The following is a 22,116-nucleotide window of genomic DNA, read 5'->3' as shown; positions in this document are numbered from 1 at the left end:
TATATTATATAGACTAATAGAATATATATCAGAATATATCATATAATCTAATATGTTGTATAGAATAATGTATTAGAGTATTAATAAAAATGCAACATAGCAAAACTTCTGGAATCCTAATATAGTGAGATGTTCTAAAAAACTTATAGCATTAAATTCTTATGTTATATTGTAGAAGAGCTAAAATGTAATGATTCAAATGTTCATCTCAAGAGTTTAAAAAAAAGACAAATCCTCAAAGAGAAAGAAGAAATAAACTCAAATGAGATAATTTTTTAAAGGACAAAACATATTTGAGACAAAAATTTAAAAAAATTAAATGATGTAAGATTGGGAAGACTAAAATGAAGAAAATAGAAAATGTATACATTAATGAAAATTTTTGACAGACAAAATAAACATAAATAGGAAACGTATAAAAGCTTATTATAACTGTTTGAAAGAGGTTATCTATGAAGGGGTATAGGTGTTTCTTAATAAAGAGAGACTCACTAGACCTAGATGGTCTAGGCTACAAAGTCTTTATAACCATTCACATTTAATGCAGTCTTTTGTCTATTATATTTTTCAATCAAAATGTTTATACACTAAATTTACAATAAATATTTAGAGAATATTCAAGTATATAAGCATCACCATTGCTTTAAAAGCGTTTTGATTATCATAATCCTGTATGCAGAAAAGATAAAACTCAATTTTATTCAAAATTAAATTACTCCCATGCCTGTAATCCCAGCACTTTGGGAGGCCGAAGCAGGCGGATCATGAGGTTAGGAGATCGAGACCATCCTGGCTAACACGACGAAACCCTGTCTCTACTAAAAATACAAAAATAAAAAATAAAAAAAAGATTAACCGGGCGTGGTGGCGGGTGCCTGTAGTCCCAGCTACTCGGGAGGCTGAGGCAGGAGAATGGTGTGAACCCGGGAGGCGGAGCTTGCAGTGAGCGGAGATCGCACCACTACACTCCAGCCTGGGCGACAGAGTAAGACTCTGTCTCAAAAATAAAATAAAATAAAATAAAATAAAATAAAATAAAATAAAATAAAATAAAATAAAATAAAATCTTACAGGCAATAAGATAGAGAATAATATTCCATCAGTTTAATGTCAAAAATGATTATAGAGGTTTAAATGTAGAAGATTATACACCATGCCAATGGCTAAATTTATTTTAAGAATTAAGAAAAGTTCAACTCGTGTTAGTCAGTTAACCTAGGATATCTCGTTTATTTATGACAATAACCAAAAATGTTTGGGTGAGAGGTATATTATTATCTACACAATTTGGACAAGAGAACTTTGAATCAAAACTAAAATAACCTACTCACTTTTATATTAAGCAGCAAACTAAAGTTTTAAACAGTGTTTTTCTTCCAGAACTAAATTCCTTACACTTCATGAACTATGCAGTTTAAATAGTTTTGATAAATTACTTAAAAGGATATACTTCCAAATTAGTTTGGAAACTAGCATGACCTTGATAACAAAACTTAGCAAAGACAGTACATAAAAGAAAACTATAGTTTGAATTTTTTGTTTGATAAAGTTAGTATTCTAAATCAATTATTTGTATGACTAAGAAGCCAAAAAGAAATCTGCAGTAAATATTGGAATTGAGAGATGCATAGAAGTCTTATTTTTTCACTCGTTTTCTGCCTCTAGGAAATATTTTCTTAGTATTTTTGAAAAACCATGATTATAGCATTTATAATAAATATGAAATAATCTAAATAGTAGCGTACATATAAAGGGTGATTTTTAAATGGCATAAAACGAAGTCCTTGCTACACTATGCACAGCTCTCAATACAGCTACTGTCAATAATTGTAAAATGTTATTTAGATTATTACCTGATTAAAAAGGTATAGTAAAACAAATCTAATTTCTGCTTTTTTATTTTGCTGCTTTCTGTGTTGTTTTTAAATACTTTTTGAAGCAAATATGAATGGAGACAGAAATATTAATATATATAAATATACTTAACATACAAATGATTTCAGGAAATATTGTGACTGACAATGCTGAATTTGCCTCAAGCGCCTCACAATCAACTTTATCATTTATTTTCTCAGTGAGCCCCACTTAGACACTCATGTTTCCTCATTTTTAGGGCCATAGTTGGTTAGATAATGGACAACTGTTTTCAAATAGAAATAAATGTTTTCTTAAAAATTAAATTGTAAGAGGCAAACGCTCTATTTTGTGACACTCCAAAAATGTCTATTCTTTCTTTAGGAAAGTAGTGTATACTTTTTTCTTTTCTCCAAGTTGACAGTATGTTTCTCCCAAGAAATTAATCATCATAATTAATAAACAATCAAGTGGCTGAGGGTATACTATTCAAACTCCCTCCAAGAAACTGAAGAGCCAGTTTTTCCTTATTCCTAATCTCAGTAAAAGACTTTTCAGAGATCAAATTATTTTTCCTTTTATATAACATAAAAAAAGTTTTTCTACTACCTGTATATGAAAATGAGAGTGGGGAAAATGAGAAGCAAAGGAACAATATTAAGTAAGCCCCTTTTCCGGAGTCCTGAAGAAGTATAGATAAAATTAGCTGAGATAGGTGAAGACATGTTTTAAAAGAAAGATAGATGAGCAAAATTGATGGAAATCCCTGCTTTATGTTTTCATTGTCAAAGGCCAAGACAGTCAAATCAATTAGATTCATTAAATGATAAGGTTAATGTTCAAACCTATGTACTTAATGCTGCTAGCTTGTATGAGCAGCATTCCTGATTGCCCTTTCTTAATGAATGCAGGAGAGTGGATATCTAATATGCCAAGGTTTTGCCCTATATTTCTGAGACTAAAATTCTGCTTTAATCCAAGAACCAAGCAATTCCATTAAAATTCTATACTTGCCAAAAGGTTTTGATTAACATTTGACATCAATTTTGAGCTCTGAGGCATTTTAGTAGAGGTTACACAGGATTTAATATCTTGGAACACACACTTAAGTGTATTACCTTAGAAGGCATGGGGAGCCCACAGTAGGAAGAGTCGTGTCCTGAAATATTAATTTGATTTAATGCCTTAGAAGCAGTGTTAGAAAGGCTTTTGAATAGGAGAAGATGGGAGGGGCAAATAAGATCCATTTGCCTTCCTATCATATTGTTTAATTACTATCATTGAGTTGCCTAATTTACTGGATAACAATTAAATTCATCCATCTAATTGTAGGTATTTTATGTGATTTGTAGTTTGGCAATAGAATTTATAATTATGCAATACATTCTCATCTGTCTCTATATCCATAAAAATGTATGATCAATTAAAGATTCTCTACGCATTTTCTACTTGTAGCCATACTCTTAAATAAACAGAATCATTTTCTGTAACAATTCACTAAGCTGATGTTCATTTTTATTTTATTTGTAAGAATTATTGAATGACTTTATAAAATAATTTGGGTCAAAAATAACTGTTTGTTTAATAAATTCCACTGAATTGCTTCAGGTAATAAAAAGGTTGAGTTTCTTTTTTTTAATGCGTATAGAAATTAATATGATTCATATCTTGCTGTCAAAAGCTTGAAATTCTCTGAGGCGTCAGGGACATCGAAAATTCAGATGAGGCAAGAAAACTTCTAGAAAAAAAAGAAAAGAAAAGAATCAGAAAAGAAAAAATTGCATTTCAGTTATCATTTTTAAAGAGTTATTTGTTAAAATGTTGAAATGGTGCAAAAGTTATTTTGCTAATCATAAGTTTTTCTTATGTGTTGGTGTCTACCAGTCATCTCGCGCCTTCCTCTGAAATACAATAGTAGAACATTTTATATTAATAGAGACATTTTATTCATTTAAAGATATTTATATTGAAACTCAAATATTAGCAATACATTATTTGCAATGCTTTAATTTACTCCAGATCTTTCAATATTTAGAAATAAAAATATACTCAATTATCTTTTCAACAAATGACCTTTGGAAAACTGGTTGTTGACATGCAAAAGAATGAATTTACATCCTTATCCTATGCCAGCAGCCCCCACCCTTTTTGACACCAGGGACCAGTTTAGTGGAGGACAATTTTTCCACTGAGTGTGGGGGCAGAAGGAGGATGGTTTTGGAATGAAACTGTTCCACCTCAGATCATCAGGCATTAGATTCTCATAAGGAGCACATAACTACCTAGATCCCTCACAGTCACAGTTCACAATAGGGTTCCTGCCCCTGTGAGAATCTAATGCAGGATGCTGATCTGACAGGAAGCCAAGTTCAGGTGGTAGGGTAATGATTGCTCACCTAATGCTCACCTCTTGCTGGGCCTCCCAGTAATGATCTGTGGCAGGGGGTGTTAGAGCGGGGAACCCCTGTCTTCTTAGGCCATTGCAATAATTACCTTAAAATGGATTAAAGGCTTAAACATAAGACCCCAAACTATAAAAATCTTATTAAAATAGATGGGGAAAAATTTTAGGACATTGAATTTGGCAATGATTTTTTCAGTATAATACAACAGCACAGAAGAAAGAATAAAAAATAGACAAAAGGTACTACATCAAACACTTTTGTGCCCTTCTCGTTTCTGGTCTGGCATAAGAAGAACCCACATGTCCTACCTCCATCCTAACAACAAATCAAAAGCTAAGCAAAATTAAAAACCAACAGCTCTACTTAGTCTGGCAGAAAAGTGGGATCTACTCCCCATAAAACTGGAGAGACAGATAGGTGGACACAGAATCCCAACGTACTAAAGCAGAAAGCCCTGAGCCAAAACTCAGAGGAATCAGTGCCAGGGTAGGAAAACCTGAACTGTAACTGATGAGTTGCTAGAGGTTCAGGGTAGACAAACTTACATGATAAGTACTACAATTTTACATGTCAATTTAAAAATAAATGTGGGAGAAAGGAAAACAACTCCAAGTGAAACCAAGCAAGGCAGTGGTGGAGGTACAAGAGGGCAATTTTGTGAGTTTTACCTACAATAGTCAAATTAATAGAAACAGAAAGTGGAAAGTGGGTTACAAGGATCTTGGCAGAGTGGGAAATGGGGAGCTGTTTAATGAGTACAAGTTTCAGTTTTACAACATAAAAATTTCTAGAGATCTGTTGCACAACAAAGTGAATGTACTTAACATTATTGAACTGTACACTTTAAAAATGGTTACAAAATTAAATGTAAAATGTATCCTCACCCTCACTTATTACATGTATCATGTAGTGTATTACATCACACAGGTATACCTTAATATAGTTAACCAACTTATTATTCATAGACATGTGTGTTTATGTATTGTGTGTTACAAAATATTTTCTGTGAAAAACTAATATGATGTAAATGTTCTGGAGTATTCCAATGGGGTCATAAAAAGATGGGCACATCTGCCAGAAAGATTGAGTAGTAGGATTGAGTAGCAGTTCCCATGAAGTAAAAGGATACCAAGAGGTGGAATCTTTTAAGGCAAGGAAATATAATATTTCAGGAAAGGCGGAGTAAATAACCATGTATATTTCTGCTATTTAGTTTGAATCAAATGCTGGAGTGGAATTGATCATTCAGTTTGGTGAGACAGGGATCACTGGAATCTTTAAGACTGCCGTTTCAGGAGAGTGAAAGGAATAAAACCTCCTTAGGGCTCATTCTTTATGAGTCATATAGAAACATAAGCAAGATCCATGACTGTAAAAAAGTCTTTTGAAATTGTTTGTTATGAAGTAGAAATGAAGCCAGTAGCTGGATCAAAATGTAAGGTCCTCGAAGTGTTTTTGTTGCTGTGGTTTTACCTTTTGTTTATTGTTTCATTAAAACTTTTATTATGAAATAACTACAAATTCACGTTCAGTGGAAATAACGAAAAGAGAGCCTATGTATTCTTTGGCCACTTTCCCCCAATGGAAGGAAACATCTTGCAAAACTCTAGTTTTTGCAAGACATTATTATAACCAAACATTGACATTGACACAATCAAGTAACAGAATATTTTCATCTCCATAAGCATTTCCTCATGTTGTCCTTTTGTAGCCATTCTCTTCACTCACCTTCCTTAACCCCTAGTACCAATACTCTGTACTCTGTATTTCTATAAATTTGTGATTACATGAATATTGCATAAATACAATCATAAAGCATGCAATTTTGTGGGGCTGACTTTTCCACTTATCATAATTCCCTTAAGAATTATTTGCATTGTTGTGTTTATCACTAGGCTGTTTCTTCTTGCTGAATAGCTTTCTGTGGTATGCATATATCTTACAGTTTGCTGAACATTCACCTATTAAAGAACATATTGGGTGAGTGTTTCCAGATTTTGGTTATTGCAGTAAAGATGCTATGAATATTTTTTTCCCGAGATTTTAGGGGAAAATAAGTTTTACTTTCTCTGGGTTCAACAGTGTCAAAGGGTGAAATGACTGGGTCATGTGGTGATTGCATAGTTTGGTAAGAGACTGCAAAACTATTTTCTAGAGTACTTGTACAATTTTACATCCCCATCAGAAATGTGCAAATCATCCAGTTTCTCCAAATTTTCACCAGTATTTGATCTTGTCATCACCTTGTATTTTAGCCATTCTAATAGGTATGCAGTAACATCTCATTGTGGATTCAATTTGCATTTTCCTAATAGCTAATGATGTTGAACATCTTTTCACATACTATTTACCATCTGTATATCTTCTTCAGTAAAATGTCTTTACATATCTACATGGCTTTTATCCATTGCCCATTTTCTAACTCAGTTGGTAATTTGAATTTTAAAACTTCATGTATTCTAGATACTAATTCTTTGTCAGATAAGCGCTTTGCGACTACTTTCTCCCAGTCTGTGGCTTGTCTTGTCTTTCTCTTAACAGGATATTTCACAGCGATCATTTTAATTTTGATGAAATCCAATTTGTAAATTTTTCCTTCAATGAATCATGTTTCTGTTGCCAAATCTAGAAACTTTTTGCCTAGCCTTGATTCAGAAGATTTTTCTCAAACATTTTTTCTGAAAGTTTTCTAATTTCAGATTTTATATTTGTTCATGATTTATTTATGTTTACTTTTGTACAAGGTGTGAGGTTTAGACCAATGTTTGATTGTTTTATTTTTTTGGCCTACAGCTGTCCAATTGCTCCAGCAACATTTGTTGAAACTTCTGTATTTCCTCCATTTTATTACTTTTGCACCTTTGGAAAAAGTCAATGAGGCATAATTGTGTGAGTATATTTGGGGGTTCTTTATTCTGTTCCATTGATCTATGTTTTTCATCTGTCTGCCAGTACCACAGTATTGATCACTAAGTCTTGAAATCACATAGATTGATTCCTCTCACTTTCTTCATCTTTTACGAAGTAATTTTAGCTATCTTAGTTTGTTTGCGTTTCCATATACGTTTTAGGGTAACCTCATATATCTCTAGAAAAAGTCAAAATTTTAACAAATGTAAAATTTTCATAGGAATTGCATTAAGCCTCTATATCATTTGGGAAAAAAGAAATTGATATTCTTAGGATTTTAAGTCTTCCAATTCATGACTATACTATGTCCCTGTTTCATTAGTATTTTTTTATCATAAAATTTCTATACATGTGTTGTATGGAAATGGAAACCTAAGCATTTCAATTTCTTGAACAATTAAAAATGATATTGTATTATTAAATTTGATTTCCATGTATTCATTGCTAATACATAGAAATATATTTTATTTTGTACATTGTTCTCATATTCTGTAATATAGCTGAACTCAATAGTTCTAGAAATGTTTGATAGACTCCCTAAGATTTTCTACATTAAAAAGTATGCCATTTGTAAATACAGATGGTTTTCTTTCTTCCTCTCAAGTTTTATGATTTTTGTGTCTTTCTCTAAATGTATTGCATAGCTAGAAATTCCAGTACTATGTTGAATAAGAGTGATAAAAATGGACATCTTTGCCTTATTCTCGGCCTTAGTAGCAAAGTATGGAGGTATACGCATCATTGAGTATGTGAGTTGAAGATTATTGTATATGTTCTTTATCAAGTTTTAAAAATGTTTTTCTGAAGTTTTTAATCATGAACAGATGTCAGATTTTCTCAAATGCTTTCTTCACACTGTAGAAATATGGTATTACATTAATATATAGTAAATATATTAATGTAATTATGTGATTTTTGTCTGTTTCTTTGTTAGGCTATGAATATAGTGCATTGCACTGATTATATCTTAAACATTAAACCCGCATGGAAAAACCTATATGGTGTTTAATTATTTTTATATGTTATTGGATCTTATTTGCTAATATTTTACAAATATTTTTGTGTCTCTGCTTATGAGGATATTGATCTCTAGTTTCGTTCTTGTGTTACGTTTTCTGGCTTTCATATATGGTTTCACAAAATTAATTGAAAAGTGTATTCCCCGTTTCTAAAACCTCTAAAAGATTGTGCAGAACCGATAATATCTTTTCCTGAATATTTGGTAGAATTTTCCAGTGAAACCAACTAGGCCTGGAGATTTCCTTTTCGAGGATTTTGCAATTTTTTTGAATTCAATTATCTTCATAGTTATCGAACTATTCAAATTATCTATTTTACATTGTATATGTTGTGATGGTGTAACTTTTTGCAGGAATTTGTCTATTTCACTATCATTGTCAAATATTTTTGTATACAGTTGTTTACAATATTCTTTTTATCCTTTACACATCTACAGTGTCTGTACTTATATTTTGTTTTATTCTTAATATTGCAATTTATTTCTTACCAGTTTTTCTTTACTACTTTTGTGTTTTTGTTAATTATGTTGATCTTTGCAAAGAAGCACTTCATTGTTTCATTAATTTCTTTTTTTGATATTTTGTTTAGAATTTCTTGGATTTTTCTCTATTATTGTTATAATTTTCTTTATGATCTATTTCCTTCCTTCTGACTGCTTTAGGTTTATTTGGTTCTTCTTTTCTAGGTTCTTGAGGTAGAAAGAAACTTACATGATTGATTTGAGGTTTCTTATCTTTACTATGAATTTTCCTCCGAGCACTTCTCTGACTGTCCTACAAATGGTGATATGGTTTATTCATATTTACATGCAGTTTAATGTTACATTATATTATTTATTTATTTTTAAACATATCTGGGAGTACAACATGTGATTTCTTTCATGTGTACATTGCACTGTGTTGAAGTCTGGGCTTTTAGTGTAACCATCACTTAAATAGTGAACACTGTACACAGTAGATAATTTTTCAACCTTCACTCCCCTGACCATCCCACCTTTTGTAGTCTCTGATGTTTATTATTCCACTTTGTAAGCCCCTGTGTAGCAATTGTTTAGCACTCACTTCCAAAGAAGAACATGTAGTATTTAACTTTCTGAGTTATCTAGCTGAGACATTGGCCTCCATTTCATTCCATGCTGCTGCCAAAGACATAATTTTACTCTTTTCTTGGCTGAGTAGTGTTTCATCATGTGACATATATATGTAACATTTCTTTATCCAATCCTCTGTTGACAGATACTTGGTTAATTCCATAGCTTTGCTATGCACTGCAATAAACAAATAAGTGCACATATTTAGATATGATTTATTTCCCCTTGAGTATATATTCAGTAGTGGGATGGCTGGATCAAACAACAGTTCTATTCTTAGTTCTTTGACTATCTCCATCCTATTTTCCATAAAGGTTGTACTAATTTACATTCCCACCAACAGTGTGTAAGTATTTCTTTTTCTCCACATCCTCATCAATATCTGTTATTTTTAGATCCTTTAGCCATTATGACTGGTGTAAGATGAGACACCATCTCAGTGTTTGTCTTGATAACGTTGTTTCCCTGAGCCTTCCTCTTTAGAAGAAGATTGGTTAGAAGTGTGTGTAGTTTCTAAGTATTGGGAAATTTTCTTGTTATTGTTTTGTTATTAATTTCCAGTTTACTACCATTGTGCTTGAGGAACACATTCTGTATGATTTTAAATATATAAAAGCTTTTGTGGTTTATTTTAAGCCCCAAATATGGTCTACCTTTCTTTGTATTCTAAAGGCATATGAAAAGACTATGTATTTTGTTGTTGTTGGTTGGAGTGTTTTATAGATATTAATTAGTCTGTTGGTTAATGTGTTTTTGAATTATCTATCCTTGCTGATTTTCATTCTAGTTTTTCTATCAAGTTCAGAAGCAGGTCTTGAAATCTTCAGCTATAATTTTTGTCTGTTTTTTCATTTATGTCATTTTTGTTTCACATAATTTACAGCCTATTGTTAGAAGCATACACATTTAGAATTGCTATGTATTCTTGGTGGATTTACCCTTTCATCTTTACACATTCTCTCACTTTCTCTCTCAATTTTCTTTGCTCTGCATTTTACTTAATCTCATAATAATATTCCTACCCCTAATTTCAGTTGAATAGCATTTTCAATATTGTTCCTTCTTCTACTTTCACCCCACCTATATACTTACATTTTAAGTGAGTTTCTTACAGAGAGCATATAGTTGGTTCATAATCAGGTGATCTCTGCCTTTTGTGTATTAAAGTTAATTACCTTTATATAACTTTTGTTATGTTAGGGCTTATATTTGGCCTTTTGCATTTTGTTTTCTGTTTGTTCTGCATTTTTCTTCTCTTTCTCTGATTTCTTTTTTCTGCCGTCCTGTGGGTTGCTTGAACTTTTTTAAACATTGCATTTTGATTCTTCCGTAGAATTTTTGAATACATCTCTTCGCATAGCTTTTTTAGTGGTTGCTATAGGTATTACCTTATATATTCACACTTTATCACAGGCTACTGGTATAATCATTTTATTAGTTTGAATGAAGTATATAAACCTTACTTTACTTTTTGTCCTTTTATAATTTTAGGTCTATAAAATAGGTGTCTTAAAAATTTCTGCTACATTTATTTAAAACTATATCAGATAATTGTTTTTTCAACCATTAAACATAATTTATCAAACTCAATAGTGAAGGGAAGATCTATTTTTTCACCCCGATTTTTGCTTATCGTGTTCTTTCTTCTTTCTTGATGGTCTAAGAGTCCATCTTTTATTATTTCCTTTCTGTGTAGAGCACTTTTTTTTTAGCCTTTCCTTTAAAGTAGTCTCATTGGCAACAAATTCTTTTTGTTTCCCTTTATCTGAAAAATGTCTTAATTTCCCCCTTCATTTCTGAAGTATATGTTCTTGGGTGGAGAAATCATCATGAAATGTTATTTTCTTTCAGCAGTTGAAAAATGTGAGACTTGTTTCTGGTCTTCGTAATTTCTGATAAAAAATTATCTGCTATTCCATTTGGTTCTTCTGTATATGAAAAAAATTATCTGTCAATGGTTTCACATTTGTTTTGTTTTTAGAAGCATTATATAAAGTATCTTGGTGTGAGGTTTCTATTTTCCTCCTGCCTGGGATTCACTCATCTTTCTAAATCTATAGTTTTATGCCTTTTGCCAAATTACACAAGTTTTTAGTTATTATTTTTGAAAAATATATATCGCATTCCTTTTTCTTCTTTCCTCCCATCAATAACATAAATGTTACAGCTTGTATTATAATTCCACAGGTCCTTGAGGCTCTCTTTACTTATTTTTCAATGAATTTGCTCTCTGTACTCCAGGAAGAGAAATTTCTATTGTTCAGTTTTCCATTCACTGATTTTTTCCTCTGTTTGCCCATTTCAGTTTTCTGTTTTTGGGCCAAATGTTTGAGGTATTTATTTTAAATTGGTTATTATATTTTTCATGTATTAAATTTTCATTTAGTTGATTTCATTTAGTTGGCTTCTGGCCCAGGTCCATCTGTGGGTCCACTCATATCTCTCTGGCCTATCAAAACTCTATTGATGCATTTTAAACTTGAGTTTCTCCTTCATAAGAACTACTGCCAATGTTGATTTTTTTTCTTTGCTCCCCTTTCACAGGATTTAGCACTAAATTTCAAATTACCCTATTGTTTTTTCCCTCTTATTTTCCCCCAACTGCTTATAAGTTTCTTGAATATAAGCTCCGTTTTTTTAAAAAAATTATACTTTAAGTTCTAGGGTACATGTGCACAACGTTTGTTTGTTACGTATGTATACATGTGCCATGTTGGTGTGTTGCACCCATTAAATCGTCATTTACATTAGGTATATCTCCTGATGCTGTCCCTTCCCCCATCCCCCCAACCCTTGACATGCCCTGGTGTGTGATGTTCCCCTTCCTGTGTACAAGTGTTCTCATTGTTCAGTTCCCACCTACGAGTGAGAACATGCGGTGTTTGATTTTCGGTCCTTGCGATAGTTTGCTGAGAATGATGGTTTCCAGCTTCATCCATGTCCCCACAAAGGATAAGAACTCATCCTTTTTTATTCTGCATAGTATTCCATGGTGTATATGTGCCACATTCTCTTAATCCAGTCTATCATTGATGGACATTTGGGTTGGTTCCAAGTCTTTGCTATTGTGAATAGTCCTGCAATAAACATACGTGTGCATGTGTCTTTATAGCAGCATGATTTATAATCTTTTGGGTATACCCAGTAATGGGATGGCTGGGTCAAATGGTGTTTCTAGTTCTAGATCCTTGAGGAATCACCACACTGTCTTCCACAATGGTTGAACTAGTTTACAGTCCCACCAACAATTTGAAAGCATACCAATTTCTCCACATCCTCTCCAGCACCGGTTGTTGCCTGACTTTTTAATGATCACCATTCTAACTAGTGTAAGATGATATCTCATTGAGGTTTTGATTTGCATTTCTCTGATGGCCAGTGATGATGAGCATTTTTTCATGCCTCTGATGGCTGCATAAATGTCTTCTTTTGAGAAGTATCTGTTCATATGCTTTGCCCACTTTTTGATGGGGTTGTTTGTTTTTTTCTTGTAAATTTGTTTGAGTTCTTCGTAGATTCTGGATATTAGCCCTTTGTCAGATGAGTAGATCGCAAAAATTTTCTCCCATTCTGTAGGTTGCCTGTTCACTCTGATGGTAATTTCTTTTGCTGTGAAGAAGCTGTTTAGTTTAATTAGATCCCATTTGTCAATTTTGGCTTTTGTTGCCATTGCTTTTGGTGTTTTAGACATGAAGCCCTTGCCCATGCCTATGTCCTTAATGGTATTGCCTCGGTTTTCTTCTAGGGTTTTTATGGTTTTAGGTCTAACATTTAAGTCTTTAATCCATCTTGAATTAATTTTTTGTATAAGGTGTAAGAAAGGGATCCAGTTTCAGCTTTTTTTTTTTTTTTTTTGAGATGGAGTCTCGCTCTGTTGCCCAGGCTGGAGTGCAGTGGCTGGATCTCAGCTCACTGCAAGCTCCGCATCCCGGGTTTATGCCATTCTCCTGCCTCAGCCTCCTGAGCAGCTGGGACTACAGGCGCCCGCCACCTCGCCCGGCTAGTTTTTTGTATTTGTGTTTTAGTAGAGACGGGGTTTCACCGTGTTAGCCAGGATGGTCTTGATCTCCTGACCTCGTGATCCACCAATCTCAGCCTCCCAAAGTGCTGGGATTACAGGCTTGAGCCACTGTGCCCGGCCCAGTTTCAGCTTTCTACATATGGCTAGCCAGCTTTCCCCACACCACTTATTAAATAAGGAATCCTTTCCCCATTTCTTGTTTTTGTCAGGTTTGTCAAAGATCAGATGGTTGTACATGTGTGGTATTATTTCTGAGAGCTCTGTTCTGTTCCATTGGTATATATCTCTGTTTTGGTACTGGTACCATGCTGTTTTGGTAACTGTAGCCTTGTAGTATAGTTCGAAATCAAGTAGCGTGATGCCTCCAGCTTTGTTCTTTTTGCTTAGGATTGTCTTGACAATGTGGGCTCTTTGTTGGTTCCATATGAACTTTAAAGTAGTTTTTTCCAATTCTGTGAAGAAAGTCATTGGTAGCTTGATGGGGATGGCATTGAATCTATAAATGACCTTGGGCAGTATGGCCATTTTAACAATATTGATTCTTCCTATCCATGAGCATGGAATGTTCTTCCATTTGTTTGTGTCCTCTTTTATTTCATTGAGCAGTGGTTTGTAGTTCTCCTTGAAGAGGTCCTTCAAATCCCTTGTAAGTTGGATTCCTAGGTATTTTATTCTCTTTGCAGCTATTGTGAATGGGAGTTCCTTCATGACTTGGCTCTCTGTTTGTCTGTGACTGGTGTATAAGAATGCTTGTGATTTTTGCATATTGATTTGATTTTGTATCCTGAGACTTTACTGAAGTTGCTTATCAGCTTAAGGAGATTTTGGGCTGAGACAATGGGATTTTCTAAATATACAATCATGTCATCTGCAAACAGGGACAGTTTGACTTCTTCTTTTCCTAATTGAATACCCTTGATTTCTTTCTCTTGCCTGATTGCCCTAGCCAGAACTTCCAACACCACTTTGAATAAGAGTGGTGAGAGAGGGCATCCCTGTCTTGTGCCAGTTTTCAAAGGGAATGCTTCCAGTTTTTTTCCCATTTAGTATGATATTAGCTGTGGGTTTGTCATAAATGGCTCTTATTATTTTGAGATACAGCCAATTAATACCGAATTTATTGAGAGTTTTTAGCATAAAGGGCTGTTGAATTTTGTCAAAGGCCTTTTCTGCATCTATTGAGATAATTATGCAGTTTTTATCTTTGGTTCTGTTTATATGCTGGTTTATGTTTATTGATTTGTGTATATTGAGCCAGCCTTGCATCACAGGGATGAGGCCCACTTGGTCGTGGTGGATAAGCTTTTTGATGTGCTGCTGGATTTGGTTTGTCAGTATTTTTTTGAGGATTTGTTGCATTGATGTTCATCAGGGATATTGATCTAAAATTATCCTTTTCTGTTGTGTCTCTGCCAGGCTTTGGTATCAGGATGATGTTGGCCTCATAAAATGAGTTAGGGAGGATTCCCTCTTTTTCTACTGATTAGAATAATATCAGAAGGAATGGTACCAGCTCCTCCTTGTACTTCTGGTAGAGTTCAGCTGTGAATCCATCTGGTCCTGGACTATTTTTGGTTGGTAGACTGTTAATTATTGTCTCAATTTCAGAGCCTGTTATCGGTCTATTCAGGGATTCAACTTCTTCCTGGTTTAGTCTTGGGAGGATGTATATGTCCTGGAATTTATCCTATTCTTCTAGATTTTCTAGTTTTTTTTTTTTTTTTTTTTTTTTTTTTTTTTTTGCATAGAGGTGTTTATAGCATTCTCTGATGGTAGTTTGTATTTCTGTGGGATCGATGGTCATATCCCCTTTCTCATTTTTTTATTGCATCTGTTTGATTCTTCTCCCTTTTCTTCTTTATTAGTCTTGCTAGTGTTCTATCAATTTTGTTGATCTTCCCAAAAAACCAGCTCCTGGATTCATTTATTTTTTTAGGTTTGTGTGTGTGTGTGTCTCTATCTCCTTCATTTCTGCTTTGATCTTAGTTGTTTCTTGCATTCTACTGGCTTTTGAACGTGTTTGCTCTTGCTTCTGTAGTTTTTTTAATTGTGATATTAGGGTGTCAATTTTTGGTCTTTCCTGCTTTCTCTTGTGGGCATTTAGTGCTATAAATTTCCCTCTACACACTGCTTTAAATGTGTCCCAGAGATTCTGGTATGTTGCATCTTTGTTCTCATTGGTTTCAAAGAATATCTTTATTTCTGCCTTCATTTCATTATGTACCCAGTAGTCATTCAGGATCAAGTTGTTCAGTTTCCATGTAGTTGAGCGGTTTTGATTGAGTTTCTTAATCCTGAGTTCTAGTTTGATTGCACTGTGGTCTGAGAGACAGTTTGTTATAATTTCTGTTCTTTTACATTTGTTGAGGAGTGCTTTGTTCCAACTATGTGGTCAATTTTTGAATAAGTGAGATGTGGTGCTGAGAAGGATGTATATTCTGTTGCTTTGGGGTGGAGAGTTCTGAAGATGTCTATTAGGTCCGCTTGGTGCAGAGCTGAGCTCAATTCCTGCATATCCTTGCTAACTTTGTGTCTCGTGGATCTGTCTACTGTTGACAGTGGGGTGTTAAAAAGTCTCCCATTAGTATTGTGTGGGAGTCTAAGTCTCTTTGCAGGTCTCTAAAGACTTGCTTTATGAATCTGGGTGCTCCTGTGTTGGGTGCATATATATTTAGGATAGTTAGCTCTTCTTGTTGAATTGATCCCTTTACCATTATGTAATGGCCTTCTTTGTCTCTTTTGATCTTTGTTGGTTTAAAGTCTGTTTTATCAGAGACTAGGATTGCAACCACTGCCTTTTTTGTTTTGTTTTCCATTTGCTTGGTAGATCTTCCTCCATCCATTTATTTTGAGCCTCTGTGTGTCTCTACACATGAGATGGGTCTTCTGAATACAGCAGACTGATGGGTCTTGATTCTTTATCCAATTTACCAGTCTGTGTCTTTTAATTGGAGCATTTAGCCTATTTACATTTAAGGTTAATATTGTTATGTGTGAATTTGATCCTGTCATTATGATGTTAGCTGGTCATTTTGCTCATTAGTTGATGCAGTTTCTTCCTAGCATCGATGGTCTTTACAATTTGGCATGTTTTTGCAGTGGCTGGTACTGGTTGTTCCTTTCCATGTTTAGTGCTTCCTTAAGGAGCTCTTGTAGGGCAGGCCTGGTGATGACAAAATCTCTCAGAATTTGCTTATCTGTAAAGGATTTTATTTCTCCTTCACTTATGAAGCTTAGTTTGGCTGGATATGAAATTCTGGGTTGAAAATTCTATTCTTTAAGAATGTTGAATACTGGCCCCAACTCTCTTCTGGCTTGTAGAGTTTCTGCCAAGAGATCTGCTGTTAGTCTGATGGGCTTCCCTTTGTGGATAACCCGACCTTTCTCTCTGGCTGCTCTTAACACTTTTTCCTTCATTTCAACTTTGGTGAATCTGACAATAGTGTGTCTTGGAGTTGCTCTTCTCGAGGAGTATCTTTGTGGTGTTCTCTGTATTTCCTGAATTTGAATGTTGGTCTGCCTTGCTAGGTTGGGGAAATTCTCCTGGGTAATATCCTGCAGAGTGTTTTCCAACTTGGTTCCATTCTCCCCGTTACTTTCAGGTACCCCAATCAGACGTAGATTTGGTCTTTTCACATAGTCCCATATTTCTTGGAGGCTTTGTTTGTTTCTTTTTACTCTTTTTCCTCTAAACTTCTCTTCTTGTTTCATTTCATTCATTCAATCTTCAAACACTGATACCTTTTCTTCCAGTTTATCTAATTGACTACTGAAGCTTGTGCATTCATCACGTAGTTCTTGTGCCATGGTTTTCAGCTCCATCAGGTCATTTAAGTACTTCTCTACACTGGTTATTCCAGTTAGCCATTTGTCTCATCTTTTTCAAGGTTTTTAGCTTCTTTGTGATGGGTTTGAACTTCCTCCTTTAGCTCAGAGAAGTTTGATCGTCTGAAGCCTTCTTTTCTCAGCTCGTCATTCTCCGTCCATCTCTGTTCCATTGTTGGTGAGGAGCTGCATTCCTTTGGAGGGGTAGAGGCGCTCTGATTTTTAGAATTTTCAGCTTTTCTGCTCCAGTTTTTCCCCATCTTTGTGGTTTTATCTACCTTTGGTCTTTGTTGATGGTGACATACAGATGGGGTTTTGGTGTGAATGTCCTTTCTGTTTGTTATCCTTCTAACAGTCAGGATCCTTAGTTGCAAGTCTGTTAGAGTTTGCTGGAGGTCCACTCCAGACCCTGTTTGCCTGGGTATCAGCAGTGGAGGCTGCAGAACAGCAAATATTGCTGAACAGCAAATACTGCTGCCTGATCGTTTCTCTGGAAGCTTCATTTCAGAGGGGTATCCAGCCATGTGAGGTGTCAGTCTGCCCCTACTGGGGGGTGCCTCCAAGTTAGGCTACTCGGTGGTCAGGGACACATTTGAGGAGGCAGTCTGTCTGTTCTCAGATCTCAAGCTCTGTGCTGGGAGAACCACTACTCTCTTCAAAGCTGTCAGACAGGCACATTTAAGTCTACAGAGGTTTCTGTTGCCTTTTGTTAGGCTATGCTCTGCCCCAAGAGGTGGAGTCTAAAGAGGCAGGCAGACCTCCTTGAGCTGCGGTGGACTCCACCCAGTTCGAGCTTCCTGGATGCTTTGTTTAATGCCTCATTTCTCATGTTACCAAATCTCTACACACATTATAAGCATATGAATTTTGAAGTCTAATTTCTAAAACTTTTAATTTTCCTTCCTGGAGTTTTGATGCAAAATGTTAAATTCTTTAGAGATTAGCTATTTCTCCTTACTTCCAGAATGTTTCTTTAATGTTGTATAAAAAAGAGGTGTTGTGCCAGAAGTTGCATGTCTACTTTATTACTTCCAGAGTTCAGGTGTGAAAAAAGATGAAAATCTTCCCTTTAAAGTTAATGGGATTTCTGTCACATGGTGCAACTAGAAGTTCAGCTTACTAAGACATTTCATCGTTATTGTTTCTAACATCCTATTTTTTGTGTGTCAGAGGGCACACTGTACTTTGAAATAAGGAATGGTTACCTTCTTTTCAGTCAAATAACATACTCCAGTAAAGCAATTCAGATTTTCTTGGAAAGTAGTATTCACAGATATTCGTATTACTCTGTCTGCACCTGACAGCTTATAATTATATTGTTTCTGATTGGCTGGAGAAAGTAATCTGCAATTAGCATTGTGTTTGCATTTCTAGCTGTTGCCAGGTAATGCTCTGCTGGAGGCTCATTCTGCAGAATCTAAACACTGAAATTAATAGAGCAGCAACATGTGCTGCTGGGAAGAGTGGGGATATTTTGCTATTAAGGTTGTTTTTCCACTAATAATGTTCATCACCTTATTTATTTTTTATTTATCAACATATCATAAAAGTGGTGGAGAGGATGTGAAATTATGAAAATACATCATGATTAAATTTTATCTTTGCCATGTTACCTAGAAAAAATAACTTGAGATAAATAAACTTTCATACTTTTTTTTTTTTTTTTTTTTAACTGAGGTAGAAGAAGAGAGATTCCTAGTGAAGAAGTGAGGGAAAATAGGAAGTGAAGAAAAAGTGAAGAAAGGGCAATAAAGGAGATTTCTTACTACACTTGTCACAACTACAAAATGTTACTGATTGTTAATTCCCCTCATAATATTTAGACAGACTTTGAAACCATTTACATCTTAGAATATTCAGTCGGAATACATGTGAAGGATGCACAAACTATTCATCTTTGCTTCCTTCTTCCATCTCCCACAGGACTGTTCATCCAACAGCATACCAATTCTCCTGTGCTTTTAGGTTGTGTCATCTAGCTCATCTAGCATCTCAAGTCAGGCCCTGGGGAAGCCAATGCCTCTGGGGATAGAGCTCAGCCAGTGTGTGTGCACACCGTTCTTTGTAACCATATGTATGCATGGAGAATTTAGTGACAATTTTGATGTTAGATGCAGCAGCATAGGCTTTATAATTCCAAGAAAAATGCAAGCTGTCCCGAGGACCAGCAGAGAAAGTTGCTAAGATTTGGAGGGGAATTAGACAGGACTGACAATCGGAAATGTCACATGTACTAAATCCAGTACAGTCTTTGCACCATTTTTATTCACTCAAGTCTCTCATAATAACCTGATCTCAATAATGTTTTCTCACTTCTTCAGGAAAAGATGAAGGGGTGGAAAGTGGCAATGTGTTAAAAGACTTGATACAACAGCTGGTTCCTTGGTTACAACTTGTTTTCGTAATCTATTCCCTTCACCAATTTTTTAATTTTTCGTCATCCTCATCCAGCACCGTCTAATCTAATTGATTGCCTAGAATAGTGATGCAAGCCATAGAACCTGGGTTTAGGTGAGGAATGTGAAGTGCAAATGAAAATATTCCTAATTGTGATGCCACTGCCTACTGGTGGTTTCATGAGCCTCCTTATTAATCATTATGGGATGCCTGTCAGCCCTCATATTGTCATATAGAATCTAAATCCCCAATCCCACCCCGAAATCTCTTTGTAAATCCTGATACCAACATTCTTAGTTCATAATCCCCAGAAAATAAGTTCTAAAGCAAAGCAAATGCTTTTGTGCTAATGTTTTACTGGATACAATTTCAAAGAAATATGGGTGAGGGAAAGAAGGAAGTAAAGAAAGGAAAAGAAAGAAGAGCATTTAAAAAACAAAACAAAACAAAACAAAACAAAACAAAAGGTGTTTAGGCCAGGCGCAGTGGCTCACGCCTGTAATCCCAGCACTTTGGGAGGCCGAGGCGGGCAGCTCACGAGGTCAGGAGATCGAGACCATCCTGGCCAACATGGTGAAACCCCATCTCTACTAAAAACCAAAAAATTAGCCAGGCGTGGTTGTGTGTACCTGTAGTCCCAGCTACTCAAGAGGCTGAGGCAGGGGAATCGCTTGAACCTGGGAGGCGGAGGTTGCAGTGAGCCAAGATTACGCCACTGCACTCCAGCCTAGGTGACAGAGCAAGACTCCATCTCAAAAAGGGAAAAAAAAAAAGGATGTTTAATGAAGCTGAAGCTGGGACCTATGATTTCCTGTGGCCATTGGAATCCTACTAGATGATGCAAGCAGAGGCTTTAAATGTGCTTGTGGGTTTAGGCTTCTCTCTTGCACATCAAGTTACCTGTTAGTCCCAGATGAATGAGAAAAACTTGAGCAGATCCAATTTAAGCCCATGGCAATGAGCAACTCTGGCTAAAATTATCTACAACAGTCAAACCCAGTTTGTCCTAGAGATGTTTTAGTAAAATTAAGTGGTGGTGTTTATGAAATACTACGTCTTGGGGGTGGTTTAATATACAGCATAATTTCATTAGTAACAGCAACATGCAAAGTCTTGTAGGGCATTTTCAACAAAGCAACATTCAACTATTGAATGTCAGACTATCTATTGGTGGGAGAAAGAATAAAGTATCTGTTGACTCCATTCTGTGTCCCAAATCCCTGCTGCTTCATGGAGCTTCAAATCCCCTATACTACAATGTTGTGTTAGCCAAGGCCTCAAAGCAAATTCTGGTAAAGCCAGGACTGCTCTCTGTTCAGCACACCAGTGTGCAGGATCTGGGCTTTCCAACCAGAAAAGGATTGTGAACTTCTACTTCAGCCTTTCTGTCTAGGAAGCAAGACAACTGGCCAAGAATGAGGAGAGTAAGCAACTCTGGAATTATGTAGCATATAAACTGTTTGTGTGACAGATAAATTGAGTCGATTGAAAACTGAATTAAGCTGAGTTTTTTTTTAACTTGCTATCTTTTATTACTTCATATAACTTCTTTCTTAAAATTAATTTAGACAGCAAAATCTGAAAAAATAAAACAATTGAAAAGTAAACTTGATATTTACTCTAGATACAACTGATTTATTATTGTAGTATATTTAAAATTAAATAAACATTAATGAGGAAAAGAACATAATATATAAAAGTTTGAGTCTGATGCTTTATTTCCCCAGGAACAGTACAAGAAATTACAAAGAAATGCTCAACAGACAAAATAGTCAACAGGTACAAAGGAATGTTGCCCCTCCCCTCATACACACATCTATACACACAAAGAAAGTTGGAAGGCCAATAATGTAAAAGGATGTGTATAAGAACTTTAATTCAGACAGACATAGACAAACTCTTATATTCTGCTTTCTATTTATGGGACAATGGGCAAGCCTCAGAGTCATGATTGTATAGTGGAAATAATACCATACTTCACATAAGAACGTTGTGAATATGCATTTGAACTTGTGAAAATGTATTCTCATTAACACATTCCATTACTTAATGAAGAAAAAAGATGAGAATGCCTTCGAAGCAGTCATAAATTAGTGGGGAAAATAAAAATTAGATATACTGTTGTCCCTTGTTATATGCCAGGGTATTGCTTTCAGGACTCTCCCGTACACCATCCCAACCCCCCTGTAAACCCAAATCTGTGCATACTCAAGTGCTGAAATTGGCCCTATAAAACCTGCTGAAGAGTCTGGCTTCAGTATACACAGCTTTTGCCTTCCACAAATATTGTATTTTAGACTTGCCTTTGGTTGAAAAATATCCACATATAAGTGGCCTCATTCAGTTCACACCTGTGTTGTTCAAGGGTCAATTGTATATTTACAATAGATAACATAAAAGTGTTTTGGCATTGGACTGTTGGGATTTATGAGACAAATAAAAATAAACATCTAACAACCTTGTAGATAGAAGATGAAGAAAAATGTCTCAGTAAATGAATATAAAATTGTACAGGTAATAAACTTGCTAGTATAGTGATATTTAAAGTTTTAATTCTATCAGACTAGAAATACATTGTTTAGGGTATAACTGTA

The 22,116-nt window shown here is 35.1% G+C and overlaps 1 long non-coding RNA gene across 1 annotated transcript in view; it reads right to left on the bottom strand.

The window, feature by feature from the left end:
* Window positions 1–3,418: 3,418 nt before the first annotated feature.
* The window catches only part of LOC119622187 (uncharacterized), a 45,119-nt gene continuing 26,421 nt past the window's right edge, over window positions 3,419–22,116 (bottom strand). The window contains exon 3 of the long non-coding RNA XR_005238831.2: window positions 3,419–3,592. This is a non-coding gene — a long non-coding RNA (uncharacterized lncRNA). The remainder of the gene's footprint in view (window positions 3,593–22,116) is intronic.

This window comes from Chlorocebus sabaeus, chromosome 7, assembly GCF_047675955.1.
Source record: "Chlorocebus sabaeus isolate Y175 chromosome 7, mChlSab1.0.hap1, whole genome shotgun sequence".
Classification (NCBI taxonomy): Eukaryota; Metazoa; Chordata; class Mammalia; order Primates; family Cercopithecidae; genus Chlorocebus; species Chlorocebus sabaeus.
Note: the sequence above shows the minus strand (reverse complement) of the source record. Positions and strands in the feature narration are given on the sequence as shown.